Source organism: Strix uralensis, chromosome 1 (genome assembly GCF_047716275.1).
Source record: "Strix uralensis isolate ZFMK-TIS-50842 chromosome 1, bStrUra1, whole genome shotgun sequence".
Classification (NCBI taxonomy): domain Eukaryota; kingdom Metazoa; phylum Chordata; class Aves; order Strigiformes; family Strigidae; genus Strix; species Strix uralensis.
Genome location: NC_133972.1, coordinates 168,289,744 through 168,312,742, shown reverse-complemented (window position 1 = coordinate 168,312,742; position 22,999 = coordinate 168,289,744).

Genomic DNA, 22,999 nt, shown 5'->3' with positions numbered 1-22,999 from the left:
TCTGGGTCTTTGAAAAGTGTCCTTGAGGGTTTTTTTCCATCAAAGGCCAGTTGCAGTGTCGCTTTGGGTGTTGCAAAGAGTTTCCCTGACCTGTAGTTACCACTCCAGAGGGGTGCAGGTTGGACATGAATGGTGTGCTTCATCTGTCTGCTCAGTCTTACTGTCTCAAATACTCTATAGACTCTCAGATCACACTGAATATTTACCTGTAGGTAACTGAATGGTCTCTGCACAGAATAATTCAGGTGCTTAAAGTTAGGTGTCTAGTATTATTTTAGAAATTCCAGAGTATCCTGCCTGATTCCAACATGTCATTTCTCAGCTCTCCTGTGTCATAAGTAACAGCTCTAGGTTGCATTCCAGGGCATCTAAAATGTCCCTACATATATATATATAGGTATTTCAATTATTTTCCTACATTGAGAAATTCAATTTCAGTTGTATACAATCTGATACTGAAAGATATCACGAGGGATACAGTTTTGTGTTCCAGTGGTTACAGTTCACCTGAACTATTTTAGACCTCTGTGCCAGGATGGGATGAACCCAGTCTTACAAATGCTAGGTTTGGGGTTTGTTTTACTTTAGCACTAGAGATGGCCATTTATTTTGACAAACAGGGAATTTCATCTCTCAAGGTATAATTATATGACTGAATGTTGAACTGCTTATTGCAGTATACATATCTGTTAGGAACTCTTGGAAACATGATGCCTGCCTAATTGCCCTGTAGGAAATAATTCTGCAACACTGTATCAAGAATGTGACTCAATGGACTAGGTCATAGTAAGGAAAAAGCAATTTATTTTAAAACATGACTGATTTCAACCTCTCACAGTCATAGTCATACCTACAGCATCAAGATGCACATAAGTTGCCAAGTGTTCAGGCACTAAGATGCCTATATCCAGGGAGTCTGTCCAGGATGGCTTGCAATGACACAGAACAGGAAACATCAGTTTTTGAGCCCCTCCCCATATTTCTTGGGTTCTTCTTCAGGGTGTGCTAGTTTTGGATGTGTCTCATCATACCTTTCAGGAACTAACAGTGATTAATCTCTCTATCCTTTTGCATCTCTGAGGATATTGGTATTCTGTTTCTGTTTTCTTATATACTGTAGGCACTTCAGTATTTGCTGGGGAAAAAAATGACAGCTACTGTTTATGATACATAATTTTTCTTCCCAAAAGTCTCCCTAGCTTCTGGCTTGCCCCACAGCATTTCAGTAATTTATTATGGTAAATTTTCTGCTTTCCTGGCCCAGGATTACAAAAAAGATTATATTTCATTTTTTTTAATGCAATCTTTTAATCTATAAATTCTAATCTGATCCAATCTTCATATTCTATTTCTCCTTTTTATTGGATTCTGGTGAGCTTCATGGTGTGCCTTCCCACTGTCTCATCCTCCATTATTCACCTTGCTTCATACCTTTTTAACTGAGGCAATTTGGGAAAAAAGGTTGAAAGGAAGGGAAAGACATAGCACAGATGATAGAAATATTAAAAAAATGTGTAATGGATAACAGGATTTATTTAACTTTTAAATAATGTTCTAAATACTCTTCCTGTGAGTTGTCATAATACTCTTTCACTGAATTTCCTGCTACATATTTATCAAGGGCTATCTTGTTGACTAATCGTACCTTTATTGTTTATAATACAGATTTCAGTTGAGATAAGATAAAGACCTTGATCTAGGTTCTATATTCAACATTTATGGTTGGGAGAGGCAGCTGATTCTCTCCTAAGATTAGAAGCATAGTGACCAGCACTAGATGAAGTTCAGTTCCACAAATCTGTGTTATGAGAAAGTCATGATGTTCAACAGAAAATGGAGTTGTGGAAGAAACAGGCAGACATTTTAATGAACTCATACTAACAAGAAGAACCTTGCTTTCTGCACATAATCACATCAGACCATGTTTCATACAGTATCAAACATTGAAATAGAACTTCAAAAGACACACAATGTTTGTATCTTCAGTCTCACATTCTGTCAGGAGCAGCTGGAGAAAAAAAAAAATCATAATTGGAAGAAAAGAAACTATTCAACTACTTTATCATAAGATGATTAAGATAATTTAGCAAATTGTTTCAGAACCATTAGAATAATCATGAAAATCTGCTGATAAAAATGGAAAAATGTAAGCCCACAAAAGCAGACTAAATCACTAAAGAGCAATGTCTTCAGGCTTTTTTTAATGGTTAGGATTGCTGTCTTCCACAGCAGACCTTGCATGACATCCAGTTTCAAATACTGTGGTTCACATGAAGGTAAAGTAAATAAGTAAATAATTAAATTGTGTTCCATGTGGTTCTGCATTTCCCTAGTACATCTCTTGTATCCTTACAGCCTATAAAAAACCTCAGAAACAGAGATATCTGCTAGACCAACAGAAAATTCGATTTTGCAGAATTGTTGCATCTTAATAAAACAGGTAAACAGGTAAAGGTAAATATTGTCCCAAGGCAGGAACACAAATGTGGCAAATGAAGGTAAAGCTTCTTATTTCTACCATGTCTTTAATCCTGAACTTGCCTTCTGTCAGATATGAATTCCTTGTTCACTGAGGAAGGAATTAGTACTTTATTACTTACTGTAGGACACAAAATTATAATAAAGGAAAAAAACCACAATTAAAAATTATATAGCAAATGGAACATCATGTAGGCAGTTTAAACTGCTGAACAGTCTAAATTTATTCATACATGGTGTGTAACACCTGAAATCAACAGTATGACAGTAAAGAATAATCTATACTTGTTTGAGCAAAGCACAAAAAACTTGTTTGAGACCCTGGGTTCATCATAAATGATCCAGGACAAAATAACTTCAAATAAATATTAGATTTCCATTTTATGACAAGATAAAGATACTTTCTGATAATCTTTAACTGTGTAAACAATGACATTTTTATGTACTCATCGGAATGTGAAAAAAAGAAATGGAAAAGAGTCATCTTATTTAAAGAAACTGTTTCAATAGTCATAAATATTTGAAACTCATCACAATTTACCAAGGTGAAGAATTCAATCTTTTATGTTAATCCTCTTTTCTTTTAAAGTACTTTCCTGCCACCTTTTGTGAATTCTAAACGTCCCAATTTATTGGGTTTGCATGGCAAGGTTTTGGCAGCAGGGGGGCTACAGGGGTGGCTTCTGTGAGAAGATGCCAGAAGCTTCCTCTATGTCTGACAGAGCCAATGCCAGCCAGCTCCAAGATGGACCCACCACTGGCCAAGACTGAGCCCATCAGTGATGGTGGTAATGCCTCTGTCATAACATATTTCTTAAATATGGGGAGAAAAAACCCACCTGTGCAACAGGAGTTGCAGCTGAAGAGAGGAGTGAGAATGTGTGAGAGCAACAACTCTGCAAACACCAAGGTCAATGAAGAAGGAGGGGCAAGAGGTGCTCCAGGCACCAGAGCAGAGATTCCCCTGCAGCCCGTGGTGCAGCCCATGGTGAGGCAGCTGTGCCCTGCACCCATGGAGGTCCATGGTGGAGCAGATCTCCACCTGCAGCCCGTGGAGGACCCCACCCTGGAGCAGGGGGATGCCTGAAGGAGTCTGTGTCCCTGTGGGAAGCCCACGTTGGAGCAGGCTCCTGGCAGGACCTGTGGCCCCATGGAGAGAGGAACCCACGCTGGAGCAGGTTTGCTGGCAGGACTTGTGACCCTGTGGGGGACCCACGCTGGAGCAGTCTGTGCCTGAAGGACTGCAGCCTGTGGCAGGGACCCACACTGAAGCAATTTGTAAAGAACCACAGCCCGTGGGAAGCACTCATGTCAAAGAAGTTCATGGAGGACTGTCTCCCGTGGGAGGGACACCATGCTGCAGCAGGCGAAGAGTGTGACAAGTCCTCCCCCTGAGGAGGAAGGAGCGGCAGAGACAACAGGTAATGAACTGACTGCAACCCCCATTCCCTGTCCCCCTGTGCTGCCTGGGGGAGGTTTAAAGAATTCAGGAGTAAAGTCAAACCTAGGAAGAAGGAAGGGGTGGGAGAAGGTGGTTTTTAGATTTGTTTTTATGTCTCATTACCCTACTCTGATTTGACTAGTAATAAATTAATTTCCCCAAGTCGAATATGTTTTGCCTGTGATGGTAATCGGTAAGTGATCTCTCCCTGTCCTTATCTTGACCCATGAGCCTTTAATTATATTTTCTCTCCCCTGTCCATCTGAAGAGGGGGAGTGGCAGAGAGGCTTTGGTGGGCACCTAGCATCCAGACAGGGTCAACCCACCACACCCTTCTTCTAAGACAAGCTTCCATTTGGCTTTTGTTCAGACCAGCAGTTTGTTTCTCAGTTGCTTCAAAGAGGGGATTTGTACCCCCACGTTTCCCACCTCCACAGGAACATAATCAATGTGTTTTAACAGATATGATGTTATAGGGATGTCTACTGGCATGTTGCTAACAACACATATGTAAGAAATGAAACACTGACCTATAAATTTAACTCATGCATAGAAAAACTTGATTAACAGAGTATAAAGGGAACTGGATTCTGGCCAGGCTTACACAGCCTTTTTTCTTCTTTTCTTGAATGTTGCTCTCCTTCCTATGCTTTTTCTCCTCCATTTTAACAAGGACATGTAGTGATAGGACAAGGGGTAACAGTTTTAAACTGAAAAAGGATAGATTTAGATTAGATATAAGGAAGAAATTCTTTACCATGAGGGTGGTGAGACATTGGAACAGGTTTCCCAGAGAAGTTGTGGCTGCTTCCTCCCTGGAAGTGTTCAAGGCCAGGTTGGATGGGGCTTTGAGCAACCTGGTCTAGTGTAAGGTGTCCCTGTCTATTTCAGGGGAGTTGGAACTAGATGAACTTTAAAGGTCCCTTCCAACCTGAACCATTCTATGAATCTATGATTCCTTTGATTGTTTCAGGTATGTGAACAGATCATGGCACAAGTCTGCTTTCTACTGCCTTCATCAGACAGACAGACCTTTTTGAAACTTTCCATAAAGTCATTGACTTGAGGATAAGGATTTAGCACAAGCCTCCTTGTTACGGAGGCTCTCAAATAAACAACCAAAAAAAAAAAAAAATTTATTATTAACACAATTAACTAGCCTTCTGCAAACTACAGGTTCAAATGTCTGAGAGGAGAACAGAACAATCCCCTAGGGTTTAACGACAACCCAAAATGCTCTATCACTCACCTGACAAGTGAGGGCTCTCAACCTCGAGGACCTGCTCAGGGCAGCGTCCCGACCCAAGTCACCTCGAGGAGTTTCCTTGGGCAGCGTCCTGACCCAAGAGGAGAGTCCTCAGCCACAGCATGCTGCTCCAGGGGACAAGGTCAAAATGGCTCCTCCAGGGGACTCCGTTTATAGCCAGGCCGAATCTGACCTGTAGTCAATAGCAGCTCCCATTGGCCAAAGACCCCAACTACCGTGAGGCCCCGAGAGCAAAGGCAATCAGGAGCTGCTACACTTCAGCAGCCAAGAAGCCCTATTTTCATTGGGCGGGTGCACCTGCCACACTCCTCCCACACTCACCTTCTCTGTGTAAAATTTATTTCAAAATATAGTTTCCAATTCACAGGCCCTGTAGAATTGATGGTAGCTAAGATAGTCTTGTGAAATGTTTTGTACATTTTATTGGGGTGATGGAGCTTGTGTGATCATGGAACAGCACGTGAGAATGAGAGAATGAGAATTCATCTTAACAGTCCTCAAAAAATGGTGATCATTATACTGCTTGAAGAGTTTGTTTAGTAGATGGTTTAAAAATTCTTTTTCCTGATCTAGTCTGCAATGTCTTAGGTATGTACTGCTGCTAGAAGTCATTTTAAAAGCCCTGGCTATTTCAGTCCATTTTGATTTTTAGATCAATTGCTCAGGCATTCTTTGGGTACTTAAGATATACTAGTGCTGGTTGGCAAGACAGGTTGCTGTTTGGTTTCTGTTCAGAATGGCAATTCACCTGTTAGCAGCTTCAGAAAGGAGATTTTTACCCCTCTAAATCTTCCCACTTCCCCCATAGCATAATAAGTGTCTTTTAACAGAAGAGATTTCATAGTCATGTCTATGGGTATACTGCTACTAAAAACATGTAAGAAATGAAATTGTGGACAATCATTTTAACTCATACACAGAGAAATGTTATTAAAAGTATATGAAATGCGCTGGTAGCTGGTCAGACTTCAGCCTTTTTTCTTCTTTCCTCGAATGCTGCTGTCCCTTTTATGCCTGTTTTCCTTTCTTTAAATCCTGAAGGCCCAGACAGCAACACAAATAGGTCATGGCACATATCCATCTTCTAAGGAGTTACCCTGGTTTAAATCCCTCATGAAACGACACCCTAATGTGATAAATTTGTTTTGGTTTTTATTTGCTTTGGAAGTGAAGGAGGGAAATTCTATTAAGGCTCCTTTCATTCCATTCAGTATAACCACATAGTAATTTCATATGTTTAAGCAATCCATTTTCAAATAACACCTTTAATTCACCTTAATTTCTATTGAAAGCCTCTGTGTAGGTAAGTTTAAAAACTCACTTGAGTAACTATTAAGAAAATTAAGGAAATCTGGAATAATAGACACACAGGCAAAATTACATCCTTGAAGTCCATTTCATCACAGTAAAATAGAAGACAAGAAAAAAAATTGCATATGTACATATACATATATAAACAGAGGTGCTCTTTACCCTGATGAAATGCAGTAGTAGATCACAACAGAACATACCAGAATTCTCTTCATTTAAAACCACTGTGAAAGAGCAAAACATCAGGAATAATGAGAGTGCTTTTACTTGATCAAGAAGACATGCTGACAAAATGAAGATTGTGGTTTAAAAAAAAAATAATGCCATAAAGATTGCTTCAATATTGTTGTAATTGAGCTAGTCAGGATCTGAATCAGTCATGCCAAGAAACTGAGCCATGAACATCTCAATGGAGTGTCCTGTGCACTTTGTAATGATTCTTAGCTAAAGCCAAGAACTGTTTCTGGGGAAGTCTTTTTCATTTACAAATAGCTGTGGGTTTTGTTTTTGTTTTTTTTTTTTTTTTTTTTTTGTTTGTTTTTTTTTTTAAATGAATAGCATACTTCATTAGGAAAAAGTTGTTTATCTGTAGATGAAACTGAGCAAGAAGGCATGCATACACTAGAGCAGCAGGGCTACTTCATAAGTGTATAAGAAGCTCAAACACATTTCCTCGCTCTGCCTAGTATTGAGCAGTGATTTGAATGCTGGTTCAGCTCTCTGAATGTTTTCCAAAATAATATTTCATCTCAAAGGAATGACTTATTTTATATAGTCTGTCAGATCTCTGTTTTCTCTGGCCTTCTGGTAAGCAGGAGGGAGACTACAGCTTTATTTCCTCATCCTTTACATTTGAGTCTATCACCCTGTTGGGGGTTTTTTGTATGGATTTTACACCTGTCTTCACTTTTTTTTGACAGACTTTGAAAATGTGACTTTTCACGTGATTTGGAAGAAAAAACATTCAGACCTTATATTTTGAAGTCACTTCATGACCATCTGTAACCTAGAACTACCTAGAGCCACACCTAAAATAATGTATGACATAGAAAAGATTAAAAGTTTTTATTAAGTCCAGATGAATAATCTTTCATTCTTTCTTATCCTTTTTCTAGAGAATGAGCTGTTATGCTTGTGTTTATTTAAATATCCATCTCAGAGACTTTAAAACTCTTAGGAAGTACTTCTTTACAGAACGGAGTTTTAGACATTGGAATGGGCTGCTCAGGGAGGTGGTGGAGTCCCCATCCCTGGAGGTGTTTAAGAGTAAGGTCGACATAGCACTGAGGGATATGGTGTAGTTGGGATCTGTCAGTGTTAGGTTAATGGTTGGACTAGATTATCTTCAAGGTCTTTTCCAACCTCGGTGATTCTGTGATTCTGTGATTCTGAGATGAAGGATATTCATGGGAAGACTCTTCACATCCAGAGGTAATCCTTTGTGGAAGTATCATATCTTTAAACAGTAAGAGTGAATCCAGGTAGTCCCAATTATGTGAGGGAAACAGTCACAGGGAGTTAGAAGCAGCTACAAAGCGGTTCTGTCAAAGAATCAGTAGCTAAAACAATGGGTTAGCAGGCAGATATCCATGATATTTTGGGACGGAGTGGGAAGGGCATTTGAGGCTACAGATATTAAAGAACTTTTCTATTAATGTGTTTGCATTTGAAATATTTAATCCATAAATTAAAAATAAAATAAAATTAAATTTTATGTTTGTTAGCCCAGATTATCTTTTCACTATAGAAAAACTCACTGTGCAGATTTTCTGTTGTCCATTATGACTATATCAGTCCTACAAAGATCCTACGTACTTTAACAGTTGAGTTTTCAGTGTTATATCATTCATTCAAAAGCACTCAGCAGTTTTGCCCTTAATCTCTCAAGCCTCCATTTTGCAGCACATTGCATGGTGCAGAGGAAAAGTTACTAATTCACACATGCAGATGTATAACCTTTAAACCAAAGTGTTAATTGAATAAAATGACTGTGGGGAGCTAGTATGCACCAAATTGATCCCTCATTGAATTAATTCTACTTCATAAATAAAATTTAGTCTTAAAGGGGGATAAAAATGACAAGGGCAGTAAACCCAGATAATACCTTCAATTTAAACTCTCCTAATACCTAGCTGTTGTGTAAAAGTCAATTAGTCATCGTCAGACATATTTCTCAAAATATTCCCCTTGGAAAATATATTTAAAGGATAACTGTGATTGGCATGTAGTATCAACAGATGGCTGTTATTTTTCAAAAACAGTACTTGCAAGTGCTGTGAGAAAGAGCTTGATGAATACCACACATCAACATTTTATAATGAATTTCATACAAAATTGTAGCATAGAGAAAAGATCTTTAATTAAAATATTTCAGAAAAAGGGGGGAATTCTCAGGGCTTTTTTTCATTTTTTTCTCCCCTCCATTTTTATTTTTAAATGTTATTTTACCATTGAGAATAAACACATTGAAGAATTTATGCACACATGCCCAGTGCAACAGAATAAATAAATAAATAAAGACTTGAAAAAGATAATTTTGCTCCAGATACACTAGAAAAGTAAAATCCAATTTATTCATTGGAATAAAGAACATTTTCAATTTAACTTTTTGTCTCTGCAGCTCAGAATTAAACTCAATTTCATCCATATGTTCATGGTCCATAATATTTTGATGCACACAGTAGACAACATCTGCACAACATCCAGGTCTCTCCCTTCTGCAGTTTAAGACAAGATTCTGATCAGCTACTTAGATGTCTTCATCTGAGATATTCCCTGTCTTAAAAATTAAGTTCCCCTTGGCAGAAGTCAGCATTCAACGTATCATAGAATCATAGAATGGTTTGGGTTGGAAGGGACCTTTAGAGGTCATCTAGTCCAATCTTCCTGCAATAAGCAGGGACATCTTCAACTAGATGAGGTTGCCCAAAGCCCTGTCCAACCTGACCTTGAACATTTCCAAGGATGGGGTTTCCACAGACTCTCTGGGCAACTTGTTCCAGTGTTTCACCACTCTCATTGTAAAAAGGTTCTTCCTTATATCTACCCTCTTTTGGTTTAAAACCATTACCCCTTGTCCTACCCACACTATTACACTAGAATACAGATTCTATATTAAGTATCAGGCACCTTACAAGTAGCCTTATAGCTCAGTTTTTCTATGCAGTTCAAAGGGTTCTCTCCTTCTCCAGACCCTCATGGCCAGACAGTGGGCACAGATCTGTTACAATATGCTGACAAGATGTCTCAGGTATTTCCAACGTTGTGAGAAGCAGTAGCATGACTCAACAACTGAGTGATGCATACTAAGCTTATTGAAAGGTGACTTTCTAGTAGCAGAATGTCATCAAAGGCCTTCTCCCTTATATGTGATGCGTTCACGTGTCTGTCTGTGCCTATGGGCTCTGTCCTTGTGGCCAGACATACAGAGTGCCATATGCAGGGCAGCAGTGTCAGAGCCCACTTAAATATTTGACAAAAGAGTCTTACAGTCTCTGAAGACTGACCTAAAGTACTTCATGCTGGAAAGGAAAACACCTGGCTCTATTCAAAACAGTGAACTGTTTTCAACTATCTGGTCTTCTTTGTATTAGTCAAGGTTATTATACAGTTTCATCTTTGTATAGCCTTGGTGGATCTATATGAACAGGCTCCAAACTTTTTACAGTGACCCCAAAAAGGAGCTTCTCCTAGCTGTTTTTTATAGTCACATTATGACTGAGCATTTACTAAGAATGTATGAAACCTAAGTTTGATTTCTTTCTCTGCCTGCCTCAAATACATACTTGTTTTCTTGACAGTGAGATAAACATCAGATTAGGTCCTGGTCCTCTCTAGAGGACAGAAGGAAGATGCCCTTTAATCACTTTACCAAAGGAAGGACACTGTAGAAAATGTCATGAGATCAGAAGGACATAATTTATAAGGGAGCATCAAAGAACTGCAATGATCAGAGCACTTTTCCCATCTGTCATTCACAAGAAGGGAAACATGATTTTGACTTTGCTTACCAGATCTTTTCCAGTTGTAATGGGAACCTAGATAGTTAGATCAAATGTAGACAGTGACACTTCATTTCATCCTAATGATTCTTACTTTTTTGGATTTGCTGTCACCTAGTTTCACCTGGAGACAGCGTGGTTCCCCTCTTTCCATATAATGAATTCTGTAACTTGGTTTATGATTAGGGTAATCTTTAGAGAAAAAAGAATTAAATGTCTGATTTTCTTTAATTAAAACAAGGTACTGAATGTGAGCTCTTATACTTTGGTATTGATGAACCACCTGTAAGTTACAGGGGGGCTGAATGACACTAACAGTGCCAGCAGCAGCTTCTCTTCGTTTTGATGGACATTTGATGGAACAAGTGCTGCTGGACCACAATAGACAATCCCCAGGTACCCCTTCTGAATTGACACTCACAATTTAGGATCTCAACTCCTTATCTCTGGCTTAATGTCTGATCTGGTTGTGCATCTGGTTCAGTTTAGCTGCTTGCAGAACTTAATCTAAACTTGCACAGTTCTTTTTCCTTTTTATCTCCATATTAGTCGTAGGTCATATAGATGACATTTTTGTGAACTTTCAACCACTCTTTTGTCTTAAATGAGCAATGATTTCAGCTTTACCTCTTCGTTTTCAAGTTCCAAGAATAAGGGAAATATTTATGCATTGTGTCAAATTCTGACCTCACTTATTTGGATGTAAAACTAAACCAAATCAATTGACCTACTTTTGATCAGTGTAAACAGAGCTGAATGCTAGCTTATATGGACAAAAAATAAGACATCATACTTTATAAAGCAAAATACAAAACTTCAGATGGTGATAAGTACACTCAACACATGCCTTATAAATATCCTTTAAATCTGGTTTGGCAGAAAGAAAGGCCCCAGAAATGGTATGCACAGACACAAAAAACTCAAAGGAATTTAGAGGATGAATTGAGAGTGGATCTAAGTGAATAATTCTCAGCAAAACACTTATTTAACAATTTTTCCATTGTTATTGAGCTGTTTATGAGAAGACACTAAAATAATCTGATATATTTGTTGTCAAATAAAATAAAATTTAAAAAAAATCAAGAAATATTTCCCTTATTTAAAAAACTAATGAAAAGTTTGGTGCAAATACTCACACATTGTAATTTGGTTTTATCTGGTGAGATGCAAAGCTGACAGCTATAGAACTGGATGCAGACAGAGGAAGGAAAAGGTAAAAACAACAGCAGGACATGAAAGGCAATCAGTGGGCAGAAATAGTGAGAAGAAGTGGAAATAAAGACCCCTTAACCTTTCTGTTTATCTTCCCTTGCTTTTAATATCTGTATTATTTTTAATATCTGTATTATTGGATTTCAGGGAAAATTGAACAACAGAACAAAGATTGAATCTGATGCAGTTTATTGGGCAGATTTACATTCTTCTTTGAATCAGAGTGATATATTATGTGGATTTAAATACGGAAGATAACCATTATGAATATCTAATCTTCCCCATATATTGCAGAAAATATCCAATACTGTATGAAATATTCTTTTTGGTTATTATTGTCATTTTTTCTGTACAGTTAAATGTGGGTATTCTCACAAAGTAAATTTGACAAAATTATAGAGATGAACAGCAAAAATATTTTAATTTGCAAAGAAATTCTGTGATATGAATTTTTTTTCTTTTATTGAAATATAGAATCAAGAAATACTCATTAAAATAAAGGTCTGGGAAAAAAATTAAGTGTAGCCATTACAAATTTCTCACTGCCCCAGAAAATCTTAATAATAAGAATTGCCTTATTCTAATCTGGGAAATTCTAATAAAACAAAAAAATATTAAAAATTAGGAAAATGAAGTAATTTCCTTTCCTTATTCTCAAACAAGTCATTCTCTTCATTTTTCAAGAAACTGATCAAGCTCTTAATTTTTTTTCCAAGTGAGCTTTGTCAAAAAGTTTTACTTTCACAGGATCAGAGGTTTCTCATGTTATTGTGAAGTTTCTGTACAATTCTAGTCACAAATTTATTTGACTAATTTCTTCTTCAGTAGATGCTTCTAAGATCTTTTCCCTCCTATCTCATCCAAGTTGAAAAAGGAAACAAAGATTAAATAAGAGATCGTGATCCAGTTATCATGATCATTCTCCTAAAGGAGACAAAAGAACAGCAGTAGTATATGCAAATACATCATGAATACCTGGAAAGGTGCCTTCACTTGTTTAACAGGCCAGAAGAGAGACAGAGGTTACTTCCATTCTGTGTGCAAGGTCAAGGAGGACACATGTTTCCAGCTCATCCATATGTAGAAAAGTTTGGGAAAACTTGGTTATCCTAATACTGTAATTTATCCTAAGATACAATTTAGAAATAATGTTGTTTCACCTTTTTTTTTTTTTTTTTAATCCTCACTTGTGTTTAACTTATTAATTTAATTTCCAAACACATTCTTTTCACTTTAGACTTTGGTTTTAAAGGTAACAAAAACTGTGTAGCATAAAACATCAGGACCCGAATTTCTCACCTTGTGTCTCCTCTGTGAGCTATGGGATTGCATACAGTTAGAAAACAGGTTTGAAATACCTCCATTGACACAGCATTGGTAGTTTAAAATCCTTTTTTGTCATCAGCAGTTTTTATTTATCATATTGGACTACAGCCCAGATACTCAAAGGTCTTTGAGTATGCAATGCCTATTGATTTCACAGCAAATAGTTGCTTTCAATAACACTGAAACCTCTTTTGAAAAATATGGGACTCATTTCTGCCAGAGCCAGGTCTCTGTAGGACAGCAAGAATCCCAAAGCTCAACCAGCTTTGCATCAGTTCTGCAGGGTTTTGTTTTTTCAGAGCAATAACCTTTGGCTTTACCACAGCTCCTTTAGGAAGTGCTTTCCAGGCATACACTCTCCTGGGTGCCAATTGGCTTACACTCCTCATTATTCTGCTGCTATGCAGTAAAAATGCAATTCATCCATTCTTAGAGAGTCCTATTTTGACACAAGCTCATAGAGTTTCAGTTGGCTGAATCCACTTCCTTTTTTTTTTTTCTTCATATGGAGTGTAGTAAAATTGAGTGTGTTTGGTTTAGAGAGCTGAGAAAATCATTAAATCACTTCAAGAGCTTTCACTGTTCATGCAGATAAAAGAGATTTTTCTTTTTTCTTTCTTTCTTTTTTTTTTTTTAAAAAAAAGGAAAACTCTGCCTTATGACAAACAACTGGTACTGAGGTGACACTCAGACATTAGCTTCTGAAGAAGGAAGCATGTTCTTTCAGCAGATTACATGCATACTAGCTTTCTGATAGTATGAATGGCAGACTACAGTTTATCTCCTACAGTCACCGAACTCTCTTCCTCAAACAACCTACTAAAAATGTTGACCAAAGTCTAAACTAGTATGTTGCACCCAACTTGTCATGTATGGTCCCACTTCCCACTCACAGCTGTACATGGACTTTGGCACCACGGCTATTACTCTAACCTTTACTCTTTAGTGGTGGCACATCAAGGGTGTTGACTCAGTGAGTCACTGTTAATATTCTTTAGTGCAAAGGTGTCATACAGTATGTTACTCACAGCCTGTAATTTTGCATGCTGTGTCACTCCTCTTCATAGTAGCCAGGAACTATTATTTCCATGGGAAATCACAGCAGCAAAAACCTGACATCTCCCTTGTTCTTGTTCTATTCTTCAGAGCATTATAATTTTCTGAGAACGTGGATGATGACACACTATGACATTTTCCAAAAGCCACAGGGAAACAAGTTCTCATCAATCAATGATATTCCTCTCTCTTTTTTTCCTGACCCTATATATTTTCCCTCACACACATACAAAGACCCTGGAATATAAGCCAGAAATTTCCCAAAGCAGTGAACAGGAACCGTTATAATCCTGCATTCTTAGACATGGTTACAAAACTAGGTACTTCAGCTCAGATTGGATTCCATTAATTACTTTTGGGCTTTTTATAGATAGGGAATGATAAGAAGTGTGGGCTTTGCCTCAGACACTTTACAGTCTAAGACCCTGACTGAGCAAACCTTCATCTTGTTTTTTGCTGTTTCGTTTGTTTGTTTCGGTTGGTTGGATTTTGGTGGGTTTTTTTGACTGGTTTGCATCCTTTTTTCCTCATTGATTCTTATTTTTACAGTTCCCTTCAATCTCAACAGTATTTCAGTCTCTGCCCTTTAAGGCCCTCTTTCTCCAAGCAGAGTAGCAAAATTTCTGTCTGCTTGTCAGTTCATTGATGGATCTTTTGCTCCAGAGACTGGACTCCCATCTGCATCTCTGGACCACCAGCCCTCTGGATCCAGACATCAGGTGTGTCCTGTGCCTTTGTTCTTCCCAAAAGGTCTTTGAAGAACTCTACTTTAAACACAAAACAAGCTACTGCCAGGTGGCACAGCTAACCTTAATATTAATGGCCAGACCTTCAGCCAGTGTAACTCCAGTGATATCAATGAAGCTGTGCAACACAAACTGGGATCTACTGGACTGGGAAGCAGCTCTGTGGAAAGGGACCTGGGGGTCCTGGTGCACAACAAGCTCAACATGAGTAAACAGTGTGCTGCTGTGGCAAAGAAAGCCAACGAGCTGCTAGGTTGCATCAGCAAGGGCATCAAGAGCAGAGAGAAAGAAGTCATTATCCCACTCTACTCAGTGCTTGTCAGGCCACATCTGGAATACTGTGTTCAGTTTTGGTCCCTGCCATGGAAAAAAAGATGTGGGCAGGCTGGACACAGTCCAGGGGAGGGCTACAAAGATAATCAAGGGCCTGGGAAGCCTGACATATGAGAAAAGGCTGAGAAGATTGGGTTTGTTCAGGTTTGAGAAGAGAAGGATTGAGGGAGACCTTAGCACCATGTTCCAGTATTTACAGGGTGGTTACAAAGAAGATGGAGACTCCTTTTTTACAAGGAGTCACATGGAAAAAATGAGGGGTAATGGGTACAAGTTACTCACGGGGAAATTCCAGTTAGTCACAAGAAGAAACTTTTTCACGATGAGAACAATCAGCCACTGGAATGATCTTCCCAGGGAAGTGGTGGATTCCCCACATTGGACACTTCTAAGATTCAGCTGGACAGGGCACTGGGTTGTTTTGCCTAGACCATGCTTTTGACAAGAAAGGTTGAACTACATAATCCTTGAGGTCCCTTCCAACCTGGTATTCTATGATTCTACAATTCTATGATTCTAAACTAATTGACACCACCTGATAACCTGGCCTGTTATATCTTAGACAGAAAGGCAAGCTGTTTACCACATTTTGATGGCTTGCTTTCTTTCAAGACATGAGTGACTTAACATGAGAAATACCCATAGACTTGTCAACATCCTCTACTCTTCCTGCATTACATATTGGCAGCTCTGATCTTAACTTTATCTCAGCAAGTGGGATGTGTAAGGGAAGACATTTCAGTGACTACTACACTTGTGCTTCTCAATCAAGGGATGATACTTAGACTCACTGAAAAGTTGGAACTGATCCCTCTGTTACCACAGTTTCTATCATCCAAAAGATTTTGGAACTTAATGTTTATGATGATTAACTTTCAGAGAATGGTGCTGGCTCTTGGCAGAAATTTCCTGTTGAATGTTTTCATTCCTTGTCAAAATGTTCAAATTATGATTTTGCAGAAAGATTGAAAGAAAACAGGAGTGGTGACTCTATGGGAGGCTATTGGTTCCATCACGAGGTTGGTCTACAGATCAATCAAAGCTATTTTTGAAGATCAGTGATCCTGAAGAATATTTGCTAGAAAGAAAACAAGGTTAAGATTTTCAAGGCTTATCAAAGAATTAATATTAACAATGGAAATCAGACGTCAAAAATCCCCAAGATGCCCTGGGTTACCTCTGTGTAAATGTCAATTCCTCTTAAATATATTTTATCTCCATTCATATTTCTTCAGTAGGGCATGCTGTATATCACTGAGTGTTTCTGGTTCTGATGAATAAAGTAGAAAACTTTGCTTACACTGCAGCTTCAAGGGAAGAATGGATCATAAGACAGGAAAGGACCTCTTAGGTCAAAGATTATTCCCATACCATTAGAGACATATGCATCCAAATCATGCACCCCCACTAACAGCATAAGCTACATTCTTATTTAAACTTAAGAATCTCCTGCTATCTAACTATAAGTTTGCAGAAGTATAGTCTAAGCCAGAACAGGCTGAAATACCCTCTAAACACTCTTGTTTTCTTCATTGACTGGACAATTTAAATAGAGGTTAAAATGACTGGAGGTACCTAGAAGATTAACATACACTAATTACCAAATTTTTAGATGGTCAAACTTACTGGTCATGAAAATGATGTCATAGGATTTTTAACAAGTTTATCCAATTAATCCAATTAATAGAAAACTAGTTCAGAAGTTCATTTCTTAGATGGATTGAAGTCCTTCTTATGCTTTATAGCTATTTTTTCAATTTTAGTTTTTAAAAAATATTTATCAATACTCCGGGCAATCAAGATGCTCCCAGATTTTCATCCTTAATCCCTTCATAAAAATGTCTTTAAGCTCTTCCACATCCTTCACCTAGCAACCTGGCATCTAGCCTTTATTGGAATTGAGGCATTATAGCTTCATCAAAACCATTTTGTCATGTTATAGGTTTGTATTTTATCAGCAATAAAGCTGTCCATTTAAAAAAAATGGTCCATATTTAAGAAAATATTTTCATATTTACAGAGTTACTAAAGGAAGGACTGGTGAGACAGTGGTGATGGGATGGAGAAGATAGCTTACTAATGCTGCAAGGACCTGCATCCAGTATCTTTGTATCAGTAGATAAAATCATGTCCCACATGGGAGGCCACTTAGCAGCATATTCCATGCCATTGTGAGAAAGCTAAAGACAAAGTCAGAACCACTAGCTCCTCATCTGCTGGCAAGATGAATATCCTCCTGCTTGTTCTGCGTGCAACCACAGCCACCCGCCTAACTAGAGATTCAGAAACAAATTATAATGTTCACACCCAGTCTTAGCTCAACACTGTGTGCATAGTTATATCTGCTGTATTCTCAAGCAGAATTTCTGCATTTTCCCAAAAGTGACAATGATCAATAATTAAGATGGATAAGGAGACCATTTTTCAGGTGAGTTTATCACTCTCTTATTACAGTATAGATAGCAGAAGGTGGTTTGCAATGAGAGAAGAGTTATGATGTGAAGATGTTTTTCTCTTTAAGGAACTTGCACTAAAACCTATGTGTTGATGAGAAGGTGGCATGTGAGGTATGCCCAGACACCATTCTCCCTCGTGGACTCTTTCTTTTGATGTTTATTAACTTGCTTGTTATATTAAAGACTCCTTGTGGTTCTTGGCTGTAAATCAAAGTTCTCTTTAATCACCACATAAGAACACCCCAGAGAGTCTTCCTGATGTGTGAAGACAAGCAGCCGTTTATCCAAAGCTACAGATCACCCTCAGGTACATTGTGACACCTGAGAGATTTGCAAGTAAGGAGCATACAAAGTAGAACCTAAAAGCTATCAATAAGAACTGGTGGTGAATCAAAATCACTTTGAAATCAACAGTTTTGTGGTAAGTTCAACCAGCCTTTGATCAGGTTCCCAAAAACAAAGCAAAATGATATGTTAACGTCTGAAAGTTGTTTTGACATCTCCTGACTAATCATAAGGAATAGATTCATTACAATGTTATCGAAAGTAAATGCTTTCATGGATCAATGGTATGACCTATATGGTTTTTTACATGAAATTATTACTGACTAGTTGTCCTTGGATAAAATAGGACCTGGATTCCCTTTTTGGCTCTGTCCCTGGCTTCCTGGAGAAATCCTTTAATCATTCTGTGCCTCAACATCCCAATTTATAAAATGGAATAATCGATAGTGAATACTTTGAGATATATTTATTAAAAACGTTATGAAGAAGCTAGTCCTTACTATTAAATTGATGGGGAAATCTGCTCAAAAAATTACGATAGATGTCTTTGACCATCCTACATACATAATTTATTTAATTCTGTAGCAAGAAGACAAAACAAGCAGGCTGTTATTGCTTATTAGTGAGGATGAAATTACTCAACTGAATCATGTGTTAAGTTCTCCTTGATGACAACTGGTTGATGAGACTTCCAGTTCTCTGGAAAACATAAACAGCATTTTTCTAGCTTGTATCTGCTTTCTGAAAAACAGGGAATAGAATAGCCCAGAGTAGTTGGTGACACTGGATAATGAGTGCCAAATATCATGATCGTGTGTGTGCATGTATACGAATTCAACATTCTGGAACCATGTTTCAGAATATTGGCTGATAAGAAATGCCAAACAAATAAACATTCTTCGCATTTGGTGCAAAATATTCTTTCCAGTCCAAAATCTCCAACTCATGGTCAAATTTCCAAAGGGAAATTTGCAAGCTATATGATAATCACATGTGCTAAGGAAACTATTACTGCTCCAACAACAACATCCTAACTTAGTGTAATTGGCTACTCTTCTTCTATTCTATTATCATTATTTAATGACCAAACAGTGTGTGGAAATGTTTTATCATCATGATTTAAAATGACATTTTTACTGAAATTCTGTAATGAAAGACGAGCTACATGGAGTGTGTTTTATGTTTCGTCATTTAAATAGAAAACCATATACCTGGGTAACTATTAACAAGCTTTTAGTTGGCTCTTTCTCACTGACTTTGTTGTTGATGATGATGAAAAAAACTATACACTTTGTCCTTTATAGAAAGCAAGAAGAACTATCTGGTCATGACCCTGGTTCAAGAAAACTGACTTCCATTCTTAGTTCAGCAACATATTTGGGTGAGCCATTTAAATTGCTTTTGTTTAAACTTTCTATCAGAAAATATGGATGACAGTTCCCAGACAACCAATGGTCAGTGTAACCCCACATTGCTTGAGGTTCATTAAAAACCTCATCACCAGTGGATGTAGAACATCAAAGTCCTTTGTGTCAGCTTGTTCTTTATTTCAGTATTTCACGGCTAAAAGACAATAATACCAGTAAAATTAAGGTAGAATGAGCCTCTGAACACAAGATATGTTTTCCTTGTTTTCAGAGGTAACTCTTATGAATCGTCTGAGATCCACATAGCTCCTAAGCAAACAACACCTGTGTTTAGTTAGAACTTGGTCCAAGTTTACCACAGGATTTTGAATATTGGATAAACTTCAGGTTTGTAACAAAAGGAAAGGTTGATATCTTTCACACGCCACATAACATCTATCTATGGAATAGTAGGAATAACCTATTATATTGTAGAACTAAAAATAAAGTGAAATGCATATTCAGTGTTCAAATATCTTCAAAGTCAAGTTCTCAGACAGTTTTCAACCAGATTCTGATTTTGCTTACAGTTACTCCCACATATATTCACACATGGACCTATATCTGTTTTCTTAATTGAGAACTACAAATACCTCAGTATGGGCAGGTATGTTTCAATCCCTGCAAACCTGGAAACCATGATCCTCTGTTTGCTGGTTCCCAGTCTGTCCTAGTTATTTTATATGCCTATTTTTGTAATATTTAAGTAGGAAAAAAATATCCATACTCAAAGCTTTCTAAGTCTGTAGAAAAATGCCACTAGTGATTCAATCTCTACGGCTTAAGCTTATCTAGTGTTCCAGTGTGTAAATCTCCCATCTTCATTGTATTGTGCAGTGCTTTATCCATGCAAATCTCTCCATCATCCCCCTCTCACAGCTAAGTAATTGCTGCATCCAAAGCCAATACAAATATGAATAATTGCAGTGTGCTTAGGTCTGTCACTTCTCTATAAACACCCCTTTCAGGACCATTTTCTAAATTGTTCTGGCAAAGCTCTGTGGACACCTTGCTTACAAAATGCTAACTCATTCCATTGTTTTAGGGAACTTTGTTTAATCTATGCAGCTGCAGAGATATTATTAAGGAAGCGTAAGTCACGCTTTTGAGAAGGATGAGCTGATTTTCTGAGATGTGCGTGGGTTTGCATAGACAACTATAGAGAAGAGTCCAGCAGAGGGCTTGTGGAATCAAATTGCTCTCATTTTCCATATCTCTTGCATTTCTGGACAACTCAGGGACAACAGAATGAAAAGTTGTGTTGACAATTGTACATCCCCTTCATCTCCCAGCTGGCTAGCTGAAACTCCTCATGTCCCATCTGGGTCCTTCAGCCACTGGCTTTGCATGTGTTATTGAACATGGTTACAGCACTACCTTAAACAGTTGTGCATTTATCACGTGCTGGACATCCGTTATTACTGCAACAAATTCTGCCTCCTGGTCTTATGGTTATATCTAGCCCAACGGATTATTTTATTGTTATTATTTTTCCTTCATTTTAGTTTGTAAATATTTTGAAGAAAAAAATTACCTCTTTTTTTCACAGTCTGAAGAATATGTCCCCTATGTCCATGTCAGTGGCAAAGTGGTTAAAATTTTGTATGCCACATGTGGGTTCAGCTCTAATTCTAAAGTCATGCTAAAAATGCGCTTGTTCTGCTTAGTTAACTGGTAGTCTGGTGGCACTAGAAGCATTGTGTTGTGCTATCCATATAGTCTCCTAGTGTGCTATTAGATAATGATGCCAGTCTTAATTACTGCAGCCTAATAAGGTGTCTATACTCAGGACAAACATTAGATCATCACAGTACTGCAAAAATGTTTATTTCCAGTAAATTAAGAATAAGTGTTCCCTATCTAAGATGAATTGCTCTTTCTAGATAATTATATCTATGGAACATTACCTGCACTTTTACTATTTGAATGTACAAGTTGTATCTATATGAATAAATTAAATAGCTTCAAACCATACACTGACACTGAAATCTGTCATCACAGATATCCTGTTTTCATGTTGTTAAACTTTTAGACTTCAAAACACAGTGCCCACACACAAGCTGCCTACTGGGAATAGTACACGGCCTGTACTGCCTCCCAGAACTGTATCCTGAGAATGCAATTTGGCCAGGGTCAAACGGCACCAGGCATTGCAGTTGCCACATAAAGGAAGGTACCCTGATACTCTTTCACTGACTAGCTGTACGGGTGTATGAGAGCACAATTACCAGCTATAGACAGTAGACTTGCTGTATTTTAAAGCTTGTAAAACAGACAGGTATAACTTATTGAAAAACACTAACTTCATTATGTCACTGAAAATTAAAGAAACCTCGGTGAAAGTCAGCTATGTAAAGCCATTAGAGAGAGGATTTCCTTAAAAAATAATTGTCACATTTGCTATAGTAGATGTGTTAATGATAGTAATGGTATGTTTTTACACTTGTCATGTTGTTTGAGGTGATGTGTATTACTGTATCATGACAATGTTTTTCATTCTGTATAGTGCAGAGACAAATGCAACTCCTATTCCAAACACTTCACTAATGCTAAGATTTTAAAAGGAACTACACAACAGTCATTGCCTATTTCTCACTGATAACGGGGTTTGCAAATTCTGCAGCTCTTTTTCACACTGACTGGGTATTCTTCCCTCATAAAGGCAACTAAATTTTTGGTCCACTTATATCAAAAGAAGTCTGAGCTCTCAAGAATAACAGAAAGAAAGAAATTTATCTGAAAAAAAAAAACCCAGCCCACCCAAGTTTGATGGTTACACTTCTGCTAGCATTTTAATTCAATTAATCTGCTCTGCAAATAGTGCTTTATATACACTGGCTCTGGACACCAATACCAGTGATGGTAAAATTAGTACATCAAACAGTGCCAAGGGGTGTTTCTAGATAAAGAGGTATAATTGTTCATACTATTAAAATGCATTCTGTGACAGTGTTGAACTGTGCCAGCTAGCAGTCTCCCCAGAACTGTTGGGCATCGTTTGGGAGTTAAGACAGGACGCGAATCATTCCCTGAATACAATTTGCTTGTGGCCATGTAATTTTGGAGACTAAGATAATTTACAGCATTTGTTGGCATTACATGCCAAGTGGCCTCAGAAGCAGAGAACAGCCCTGTCAGATCTAACGTCAGAGTCCAGTCCTAGCCACCATGGACAATGAGAGCTGCGCACCCACTTCTAGTCGTGTGACCCGATGCCAGCATCACTCTGCTGCAATTAACAGAGTGGGAGAGAGATAAAGAGCTACTGCTTTTCTCACTGCCCTGTTTGCTGCTGAAACTGGGTTTGAATTTGATAAGGCACTGCTGGTACCTCACCTGCATACTTGGCCATATCTTCTGGCCATGTCTTCTACCACAATATTTCCTGTTCTGAGAAAATTGTTTGGCATTTTCTTCCTCTTCATTCTCCTTTATTTTCTTTGAGATGTGAGTCAATATGCGGGAAGTAAATAAGGATAAAAAGTCAGGGTATGGAGAGGAAACATTCTGAAAAATTAAGTTCAAATAAGGCACATCCCAAGAAGGACCACAAATTTATGTCAGTGTAACAATGATAACTACCGGATGCATATCTGCCCCGGAAGCATATTCTTTCTTATCCCATATCCAGTGGATAGTTTCTGTATCTCTGTCATGTCTTGACATATCACTTTCCTTTCT